This window comes from Pristiophorus japonicus, chromosome 1, assembly GCF_044704955.1.
Source record: "Pristiophorus japonicus isolate sPriJap1 chromosome 1, sPriJap1.hap1, whole genome shotgun sequence".
NCBI lineage: Eukaryota > Metazoa > Chordata > Chondrichthyes > Pristiophoridae > Pristiophorus > Pristiophorus japonicus.
The window spans coordinates 433949547-433961316 of record NC_091977.1 but is presented as its reverse complement, the minus strand read 5'-3'; positions in this window follow the sequence as shown (position 1 = coordinate 433961316).

Here is an 11770-nt window from a genome sequence, read left to right as displayed (position 1 = left end):
CCTCAGGAGAGAGAGGAAGAGGAGGACGAGGGGCTGAATGCTTACCTCGGACCAGACAATCAGGCTGACTATGCAACCATGACCACGACCCCCTCCAGACCACAGGAAAGGGCCCATGGTGGCTACATAGCGACAAGACTCTTATGTCAGGAGCTCATAAATAAGCGATTTGCCTGAAAAAACACTGCTGTAATTTACAAAGCTGACACACTGCTGTGTGTGTGTAGCTCAGACATTAATGGTGGGCATCACCTTGGTGCCAGTTAAAGTTTAAGTTGATTCAAGTAAAGTTTAATTTTACCCTTTCATGTTAAGGAATCACCAGTGTGTAACGGTCCAGCTATCTGAGACAATGCGCAACAAGGTTATATTGAATAAAAACATTTTATACGATCATTGGTCTGAAATCATAAGTATCACGGGCAAAACACTCCACCCCCATCCCACTTTTTCGACCATTGACATCAATCAAATGGTCAACATGTCCAGCAACACAGAACACAAATGCAAAGCAGGAGGGTGGCCCCCTCCCTCGATACAGTACAACATATTGCACACACCCAGATGGAGATATAACACATCCATCACCTGCGGACACGCACATCACATTCCTTCCCCCCCTCCCCTTCTTCTCCCCACCTATACCCCTTCCCCTCCTCGCTCCATGCCACCTGGTCAAAGAGCTCCTCAGGTGGTGCCCCATTGGGGGGGATGAAGGCAGAGCCAGTGGTTGCGTGGGTACGGGAGCGGGTGGTGCCGAAGAGGGAACATTCTCGGATCCAGAAGCAGGATCTTAGTCCTGCCTCTCATGTGTCATTGGCAGTGGTGGTGCAGAACCTAGGGGTGGAGTGCCATGATCCGGGACCACTGGGAGGCCTGTGCCAGCAGTATTCCTGGCTATCGCCTCCAGGGTCTCCGCCATCCACGGAACGTTCTCAGTCATGGTGCCAGAGATGGTGGCCAGCTGTCAGGATATGCCCCCCAATGCATTGAGGATCTGGTCACAGTTCTCCTGGACAACTTAACCATCTCTCCGCTCTCATCTGGTGCTCGTGGACCAGACCTGCCGCGTCGACGATACCTCCGCGGGGTCGGCGCCGTCCTGGGGGCAAATGGGGTGTCCTGTGGCGAGGTGCTTGTACCCGGTACCTCCAGAGTGGAGGCGGGAATGGCCAGATGAGCACTAGATGGCCTTGGGGTGGGATGCCTTCTGGAGCCTGGCGATTCAGGTTCCTTGAAGTCGGTGCTCTCATCCATAGAGAACAGGCCCAGCGGATTGACAGGCGAGAATCGGAGCTCCTCAGCACCAGATGTAGGATCGTCCGCTGAGTCGGGTCACAAGGTGAGTCCAGTGCTACACACAGCATATGCGCGACAAAAGCACCACTATCAAAATTATCACAGACATCACATTTCATGACCATCAACACATTGTGCATTGCAATGATTTTCATTAGGCCAGCATTATTTATAGGACAATTTCAGAAACCATCTATCATATATTATTGTTCGAATATGAGTGGGTGTGGCATCAATTGACTTTAATCATGCAATATATTTATATTTTACTCACGTGACATCACCTCAGGGTCTGCAGCTGCTTGCGTGGCTGTCCGGGTGTGCTTCCCCACAAGTGCGAGCACCCGCTCCTCCATGTCAGTGATGTCGCTGGGGACTGGTGGCCCCCCACCCGTTCGCCTCTGCATGGACCTCATCATCGATAGCTTCTTCTGTAAAAGATGACAGGACGACATAGCATGAGATCATTGCGTGATATCATTGCTAGGTACTGTCACAGAGACTGAGACAACACATAACCGACAGATGTAATCATGATTATTATGATAATTATCATTATTTACCTAAAGACGTACACCATGAACGCAAGCTTTGAGTACAACATTCCTGGTAAAAGTGAAGACCTCACATTTGATTATAGTCACTCATGACTCTTACAAATCAAATTGTTTAAATATATAAATACATGTAAATAAAAGTAATACTTACACTTGCGGATCCAACAAGGTCGTTCCATCGCTTGTGGTATTGGTTGCCCTCACGCACCTCGTTGGTCGCCGATGAGACCACCTCTGCTTTCTCGGCCCATATCTTCTGGCTTCCCACGCCCTCCCTGGGTCAAATCACCCCAGCGTAACTGAACCTCCTGCAGGAGGGAGGCATTTGCCTCGTCCGAGAACCTCCTCGCTCTTTTGTGCCCTCCAGTGTGCTCCTCTCCCTGCTCACTGCTCTCGCCAGTGTCAGTCTCCACAGCGTGCTGTGTTGCATCCTCCTCTCCCTCCATTATAGGCACCAAATCTGGGTAAATATCTGGCTGGTAACAGCTAATTTTTTTTTCCCAATTTGCTATAAAGCCCTAAACTCTCCCTCCTTCCTCCCAAAGCAGCCACACCACACCCACACACGCCTTCACTCCCTCTCAGCTCCCGCTCGCTCTGTCTCCTCTTATGAGCATGTCATGATGACCCTTGACCTCCTGAATCGCGGGAATCGAGCATTGCTATGTGTTGCTAAGGACAGCATCACTTTACGGCAGAAGGTCAGAGAGATTTAATGGTAGTGCCCATTTCATATCGCTCGTGGTAACGCCCAATTTCAAAAATAGAGACCAGGGGCTTTGAGAATGAGTCAGCGATCTGAAAACCCATTTTTACTGCCCATGCCGGAAATAACGCCCATTTTTGGGCGATCTGCACAAAAGTGTCAAATCTAGCCCAATGTCTATAATGCAGGAGTTTACGGCTGACTGGCTGATGTGCACCATGTCATCTGCTGCAGCCTGAAATGAACCAGTGGCAAAAATAATTAAGTCTATCGGAACCTTGACGCTCACAGGCCACCTCTCAGTGTGTGCTCCAGGTTCGGCTGCAGTAAGTGATGCAAAGCAGTGACCGCCTCATTGCTGGACCTGAAGCCTCCTAACTCATTGCTCCTCATTTGTTTCTGTAGACCCTATTTTGTGGATATTGACGTCTTTTTTAACTCTCCCTTGCACCGACCTCCCGGGCAGCTTGCTCCTCTTTGTCCTGTTGCTTCTTCTGCTCATGTTCCTCTTCCTCCTCCACCCCCCAAGATAGGAGTTGCCAGAACTACTCCCATGCTCAAGAGGACTCAGTTGTTTGAATACAGAAAAACTCAGAAATGTAAGAAAATAGTTCTCTCCTTCCAAATTTACAGCTATGCAATAATCAGTATTAAATGATGCAATAAACTTCAGTGAGTGTCCCCTTAAATATTCTCGGTTTACTTTTCCTGCTGCTCAGTTTCCTGAACAGGTCCTTCACTGAGTAGCTGTGACAATTTTTAGTTAGAAATTGGAGCGGGGTCCTATCTGCATAATAGGGCCCTATTATACTGTTGCTACCTAATACAGGTGGACACCTGGACTCCTTCTGGAAATCAAAATGGCAGTGGAGTCAACAGAGGCACAATCAGGCCAATAAATACTGCATCACCATTTTCAATCTCAAGGCGCCCCATTAGCACCAGGCAAAGCAGATGAAAACTGACCCCTGTATGTCTGCTAGAAGGAAAAACAGATAAGACTGTATAGGTTGGCAGAACATTGTAATAAACAAATGGGAAATAAATAGAGTTATCCATCCACTGGAAATCAGCCAATCTCCAGATCTTCTAAAACATCAGAAGATTGTGCCCTAGCCTGAAGTGACTTCACTTCTCATTAAACCTGTCATGTAACTTACATTATTATATATAACTGTATCCTAACATGCTATACATGACTGTAATAAGATATGACATGTAACCACCAGCATACCTTACCACCAGGGGTGCACTTGCAAGAGACAGGTATATAAGGACAGGTCTCAGGCAAGTGCAGCATAGCAGAGCTGTGAAATAAAGGTGCCTCCAGGTCACTTTCGCGGGCGGAGTGCGGGTACGGAATGGTAGCGAAGGAGGCGCTCGCGTGCGTGTACGGTGTCAAAAAGATGCACCAATGCCTTTTCGGGGCCAAGTTCGCATTAGGAACCGACCACAAGTCCCTCACGTCTCTCCTATCCGAGAGCAAGGCAATAAACGCCAACGCCTCGGCGCGAATTCAACGGTGGGCACTCATGCTGGCGTCCTACGACTATACCATAAGGCACAGACCAGGCACAGACAACTGTGCCGACGCACTCAGCAGGCTACCCCTGGCGACAACGGAAGGGTCTGACGAACAGGACTGTGAGATAGTCATGGCAATCAATGTCTTTGAGTCCACAGGTTTGCCCATGAAGGCTCGCCAAATCAGAGCCTGGACGGCCAGCGACCCCACGTTATCCTTATTAAAAAGATATGTCCTAACCAGTGACTGGGTAGAGGCTTGCGATGCCTGCCCCGAGGAATTAAAACCCTTTCACAGGTGCATGCATGAGCTATCACTACAAGCAGACTGCCTGATGTGGGGCAGCCGATTAGTCATGCCTCTGCGAGGCAGAGAGGCATTTGTCCAGGAGCTCCACTGCGAGCACCCAGGGATCGTTCTCATGAAGGCCATAGCCAGATCCCACGTCTGGTGGCCTGGTAGTGACACGGAATTGGAGCTCTGCGTCCGAAGGTGCACCATTTGTGCCCAACTCAGCAATGCCCCCAGAGAGGCTCCCCTGAGCCCCTGGTCCTGGCCTACCAAACCGTGGTCGCGGGTGCACGTAAACTATGCGGGCCCATTCATGGGCAAAATGTTCCTCGTAGTTGTAGATGCATTTTCAAAGTGGATCGAATGCACCATTTTAAACTCGAGCACAACCTCCAGCACTGTGGAGAGCCTCACAACCATGTTTGCAACGCACAAATCCCTGACATTTTGGTCAGTTACAATGGTCCGTGCTTCACCAGCGCAGAATTCCAAGACTTTATAATTGACCACGGCATAAATCACGTCAAGACGGCACCGTTCAAGCCGGCCTCCAACGGCCAGGCGGAGAGAGCAGTGCAAATCATTAAACAAGGCATGCTTAAAATCCAAGGTCCCACGCTGCAGGGCCGCCTGTCGCGACTGCTGCTGGCATACAGATCTCGTCCGCACTCATTGACTGGGATCCCCCCTACGCAACTGTTGATGAAAAGAACTTTAAAGACAAGGCTCTCATTAATCCTCCCAGACATGCACAAAATCATTGAGGCACAGCGCCGTAAGCTGACTGAGTACCATGACAGAAATTCGAGGGGGAGATGGAATGAGATAGGGGACAAAGTGTTTGTACTAAACTATGGCAGGGGTCTCAAATGGCTTGCAGGGACAGTAACGGGCAAGGAAGGAAACAGGCTACTGGTAGCACAAATGGACAATGGCAAAACCTGCCAGAGGCATGTAGACCAAGTCAAAAGCAGATTTACCAACAACACTGCGGAACCAGAGGCAGACTACAATGTGGAACTCACACCACACTTGGTGGCCAGACAGAGGGAACAACCTGAGGAAAGGGCAATCCCAACAGACAGCCCAGGCGAGTCAACAACAATCACACCAATCGAAACAGACAGCCCAGGCGAGATACCAGCAATCACACCCAAAGAAAAACAGACACCAAGGCAAATAACTGAACCACAACTCAGACGCTCTATGCGAGAGCGTAGACCGCCTGAGAGACTGAACTTATAAAGACAATAAGACCTTGGAGGAGGGTGATGTCATGTATCTTACATTATTATATATAACTGTATCCTAACATGCTATACATGACTGTAATAAGATATGACCTGTAACCACCAGCATACCTTACCACCAGGGGTGCACTTGCAGGAGACAGGTATATAAGGGCAGGTCTCAGGCAAGTGCAGCATTCCAGAGCTGTGAATTAAAGGTGCAGGTCCAGAGTGACCTTGACTTCACTACATGCCTCGTGTGAATGTGTACTGAGGGGACAGGACTTTACAAAACCAGTGCTACTGATCCCTTTTCTAAACCTTTATGGATTGGAGTCTATATTGGGTTAAATATTTTGGGGAGAGACCAGTTCACAAAGAAGACAGAAGACTTCACTTCTGATGAAAGTGCTATTGTAAGATTTTCTGTTTATTATCTAACGAAACATCACGTAGCTTGTAACTGAACGAGCATCACATTTATAGGAAAATCCCTCTCTGTTTCTATTGCCTCTGTTCTCTGGATCTCTTTTTCTAAACTCTATAGATAGCTCATCTATACTACGTTAATATAAGTTAAGTTACATCCTAGATTTAGAGATACAAGTAATATGCAATGTATTATTATTTTAACTCTATTTTATTTCTGAAACTCATGTATATTCCAATGTCTCAAACAAACTTTAAATACTTTACTTACTCACTTTTTGCAGGTGTCCAGAGACTATCCATTTTGAAGATGGGGCCAGCATTGTAAAAATATTAGCACCCAACGATTCATCTCATGGCCAGCTGCTGCAGTTTAATATCATGGTAAAACAGATTATGGCTTCACTTGGATGCCATTATGACAATACAACATATAGGCCCCAAGTTTCCACATGATTTGCTCCTGATTTTTAGGAGCAACTGGTGTAGAACGGAGTATCTTAGAAATCGGAATTCTCCACATTTAATTTCCAGCAGTTCTAGTCATGTCGAACAGTTTCACTTTGGAACTGAATTTTTTTTTCAAAAGGGGGCGTGTCCGGCCACTGACGCCTGATTTCAAAGTTTCGTGAGTGAAAACGTACTCCAAACTAACTTAGAATGGAGCAAGTGAAGATTTTTGTACGTTTGAAAAAACCTTGTCTACACTTTAAAAAATCAGGCGCAGGTTACAAATTAGGCGTCGGGAACGAGGTGGGGGGGGGAGAGGGGGGAGGGAAGTCATTAAATTCTACAATCAATCCTTAGTTATACTTATACAAATATTATACAAATAAATCCAACCTGAATAAAAATTTATAAGCAAAGAAAAGATTAAATAAACCATGTTCCTACCTGTGTGAAAGTGCTTCAGGCAGGCCTTTCAGGCAGCGGTGTGGGGTCAGTTTATCGACGGCAGGGGCAGCAAGCAGCCTTCGAGCTGAGCTGCAGTGCTTGAGGCAGACCTTTCATGTTGGAGACAGGCAGGGGTGTGGCGTCAGTGTCTCGTCTCGACGGCAGCAGCAGGCAGCAAGCAGCCTTCAAGCTGAGCTGCGGTGCTTGAGGCAGGCCTTCATTCCCCGCGAAGATGCAGCACCCGGGCGGACTTGAGGCCATTCGGCCATGGGATTGCAGCGGCGTCAGTGGCTGGTCGGGAGCCGAAGAAAGAACAGCAGCAGCCTTCGAGCTGTGAGGGGGACTGACTGAGGCCATTTGGACAGGGAGAGGCAGCCACATCGACATCTTTACATTTAAATTTGCAGAATGGGTGCACCACATATTATGCAATGGTTTGCTTCCTCATGCAAGAAATTCTTTGTTCTTGGTGGAAGTTGATCCATTGCAAAGTTGAATTGGCACTTTTATTTCTCCAAACACACAGTCCTTAATTTACAGGCACCGGTTCTGCAAGTTTAGCAGTGAAAAGCTGAACTCACTGATTTCAGCAGGTGATTTGTTCAGCAGTGCTGCTAAAAGCACTCCCTCACACACAGAAATATCAAGAAAATTAAAATACAAGCCTTTGCAGGGGTCCAAGAAACAAATCTTCACTTTTTCTGCAGCACTTTTAAAAATGGCCGAGTGCCAATGTTTACTTCAGACTGCGCGTGCGTGAATGCTCCAACGCGCACGCGCAGGGTTGTCGGCACCAAGAAGCCTCATTTCAATTGTACCCGCCCCCTCCTACTTACAAAATCGACGCAAGTGGTAGGCTCCACCCGCTGTGCGCCGCGCCAAGCAGACATCGAGCTCCAAGGAGCTCGAGAATAATGCACTTTTTTTCCGGCGCCGTTTTCGGCGCGACAAACAGGCACCCAGCTCTGAGGTGCGCCTTTTTCGCCGCGTGTGGAAACTTGGGGCCATAGTTTTTCTAGTTCTTCTTGCTCCCTAAACAATGAAAGATTTGACAAACGTTTCATCATGAATACAAGAACAACAAAAACAATTTGCATTTGTAAAGTAATTTGATGTAAAAATGTACCAAGTCATCGTCAAAGAATGGACATCAAGCCAACAAAGAAAATAGTAGGGAGGGTGATCAAAAATTTGGTCAAACAAGTGGGTTTTAAGAAAGTTCTTCAAGGAGGAGAGGCAATATCCAATTGAAACATTAATCAAAAAATAAATAGGTGTCAAGTAAATTCCAATTCTTTGTGTGAGGCCAGACAGTGACCACCAGCAGGAGGCTTAACAGGGAAAAGGGAAAATGAAGTTGAGCCTGATCATTGATATCCACACGTGCACACTTTCCAGCAGAACTCAGTCGATAATGATCAGGAGCATGGACCCTAGTTGTTTTTCTCCCTTCATGACCATTGAGACCAATTGTAACACTCCTATCCTGGCCCATAATGAGATTGGGGAACTTGGCACAGACCAGGGATTGAATCTGAGCCCTATCAAGTCTGTACAGGTGCGGATGGAATCCCTGCTGAGGCATTGAAGTATGGCGGAGAGGCACTGCTGGCATGAACACACGACCTCATCTCTCTCATCTGGAGGGAGGAGAGTGTCATGTATGCAACCTTCATGTAACAACACTGCAATACTGTATATACTTGAGAAATGCACACCTTGACCACAGGGGGTGAACTTGTGGGAGACACTCCTCACCTGGTCATCCAGGTATATAAAGGGAGGTCCCATGCAGGGTCATCACTTCTTGGTCCTGTGAATAAAGGTGCAGGTCACAGAGTGACCTTGTCCATAGAATGTGCCGCCTGTGGATTTGTGGTATTATGTAATCACTTTACAGTGGCGACGAGAAACGGGAATCAACGACCCACGAGAATGGCCACCGGTAGCACAGAGGAATGGTACTGTGTTGGTGAGGACTGGGACGATTTCATTGAAAGACTCCAGCAGAGCTTTGTCACGAAGGACTGGCTGGGAGATGCAGCGGCCGACAAGCGAAGGGCTCATCTATTGATCAGCTGTGGATCTAAGACTTGCGCGTTCATGAAAGACCTGCTAGCACCCGAGAAGCCGGCGGACAAAACCTTTGAAGAGCTCAGCAAGCTAATCAGTGAGCACCTCAAACTGGTGAGCAGCATACACATGGCCCGACACAGATTTTATACCCACTGACGTCAGGAAGGACAGAGCATACCAGACTTCGTTGCGGACCTCTGGCACTTGGCCAGCCTCTGTAAGTTCACAGACACCTGCAGGGAGGAGATGCTAAGGGATTTCTTTATTGAGGGCATCGGTCATGCCGGGATTTTCAGAAAGTTAATTGAGATCAAGGACTTGACCTTGGAAGCGGCGGCGTTGCTGGCTCAGACTTTTATGGCGGGGGAGGAGGAAACCAAGATAATATACGCACGCAAATCTGACTCCAACGTGGCGATGGATCAGGGGGTCAATATCATAAGTGCGACTCAGAGCCCAGCAGACAGGAAAGGGCGGTTCAACACACCCCAGGCAGCAATAGACCCCAGAACAGGTTTTCAACACAGACAATGGCAGGCTGAACGGACATTTAGGCCATCCCAGTGGACAATGTGTTCTGGGATGGGGCCATTGACACCCACTAACAGGGTGCTCAAGAGCAGTCAAAGGGACAATCAGCGAGGAATGCCTGGTAACAGCTCTTTTGTTCACAACAATGGGAATCTCAGTTCATGCTGGAGGTGTGGGGGCAGACATGCTGCCAGGACTTGCAGGTTTCAACAGTTCGCCTGCAGAAATTGTAACCTCAATGGCCATTTAGCTAGAATGTGCAGGAAGCCTGCGACCAGGCTAATTTACGAGGCGGATGGACCAGAAGAGGGGTCTGCGAGGCAGGATAACGCATGGGGCAAATCAATGGACGCTGATGTTCAGCGGGTTCATGTGGCAAACATTCACAGCTCATACACCAAAACGCCACCTGTGATGATGAAGGTCCTATTAAACAGCATCCCGGTATGCATGGAGCTGGACACGGGGGCCAGCCAGTCATTCATGAGCGTTCAACAATTCGAAAAGCTATGGCCACTCAAAGCCAGCAGACCCAAACTAGAATGCATTGAGACTCAATTACGGACGTACACCAAAGAAATCATTCCAGTGCTAGGCAGTGCAATGTTGGCTGTCACACAGAATGGCTGCTGCTCTGGATTGTCCCGGGCAATGGTCCCGCACTGTTGGGGAGGAGCTGGTTAGCTGAGATGAACTGGAAATGGGGGGATGTGCACGCAGTGTCATCTGTGGAGCGAAGTTCATGCTCACAGGTCCTACAGCAATTTGAGTTGCTATTCCAACCTGGCGTCGGGACGTTCAAAGGTACCAAAGTAATGATTCGCATCACCCCGAATGCCAGACCAGTGCACCACAAAGCCAGAGCTGTGCCGTATGTGATGCGGGAGAAAATTGAAAGCGAATTAGACCATTTGCTGAGAGAGGCATCATCTCGCCCGTTGAATTCAGCGACTGGGCGAGCCCCATTGTTCCCGTCCTAAAAGTGGATGGCTCGGTCAGGATCTGTGGCGATTACAAGACCACTATCAACCGGGTGTCACGACAAGACCAATACCCGCTCCCGAGAGCGGAGGATCTTTTTGCCACGCTGGCAGGCGGCAAGCTGTTCACCAAGTTGGACCTCACTTCAGCCTACATGACCCAAGAACTGGCCGACGAATCCAAACTACTGACCACAATCACCACGCACAAGGGACTGTTCGTTTACAACAGGTGCTCGTTTGGCATTCGATCAGCAGCCGTGATCTTTCAAAGAAACATGGAAAACCTGCTCAAATCCATTCCTGGAATGATCATATTCCAGGACGACATCTTCATCATGGGTCGGGACACCAAGGAACACCTCCATAACCTGGGAGAGGTGCTATGCCGACTGGACCGGGTAGGCCTGCGACTCAAGAAGCCTAAGTGTGTGTTTTTGGCTCCCGAAGTCGAGTTTCTGGGCAGGAGGCTTGCTGCAGACGGGATTCGACCTACCGAATCCAAAACAGAGGCGATTCGATGAGCACCCAGGCCCTGCAACACATCGGAGTTGCATTCATTTCTGGGACTCTTGAACTATTTCGGGAACTTTCTGCCGAACTTAAGCACATTGTTGGAGCTGCAACATGTGCTCCTACGTAAGGGTTGCAATTGGTTTTGGGGGGACTGTCAAGAACGGGCTTTCAATCGGGCGCGTAATCTATTCTGTTCAAATAAGTTGTTGACCCTGTATGACCCCTGTAAGAAATTGGTTCTGACATGTGATGCATCGTCCTATGGGGTTGGGTGCGTGTTGCAGCAGTGCAGTGCTGAGGGGCAACTCCAACCTGTGGCTTATGCCTCCAGGTCGCTTTCTCAAGCAGAACGGGAATATGGAATGGTCGAGAAGGAAGCACTCGCATGTGTCTATGGGGTGAAAAAGATGCACCAGTACCTTTTTGGCAGGAGGTTCGAATTAGAAATGGACCACAAGCCGTTAACATCCCTGTTGTCAGACAGCAAGGCTGTCAATGCCAAATCGTCAGCTCGCATACAGCGATGGGCTCTCACGCTGGCTGCGTATGACTACTCCATCCGGCACCGGCCTGGCACTGAAATTGCGCTGACGCATTCAGCAAGCTTCCACTGGGCACCACTGAGGGGGCAGCGGAGCAAAGCGCTATGATGGTCATGGCCATTGATGCCTTTGACAGCGCAGGCTCCTCCATCACAGCCCGCCAGATCAAAATCTGGACCAACAGAGATCCCCTCC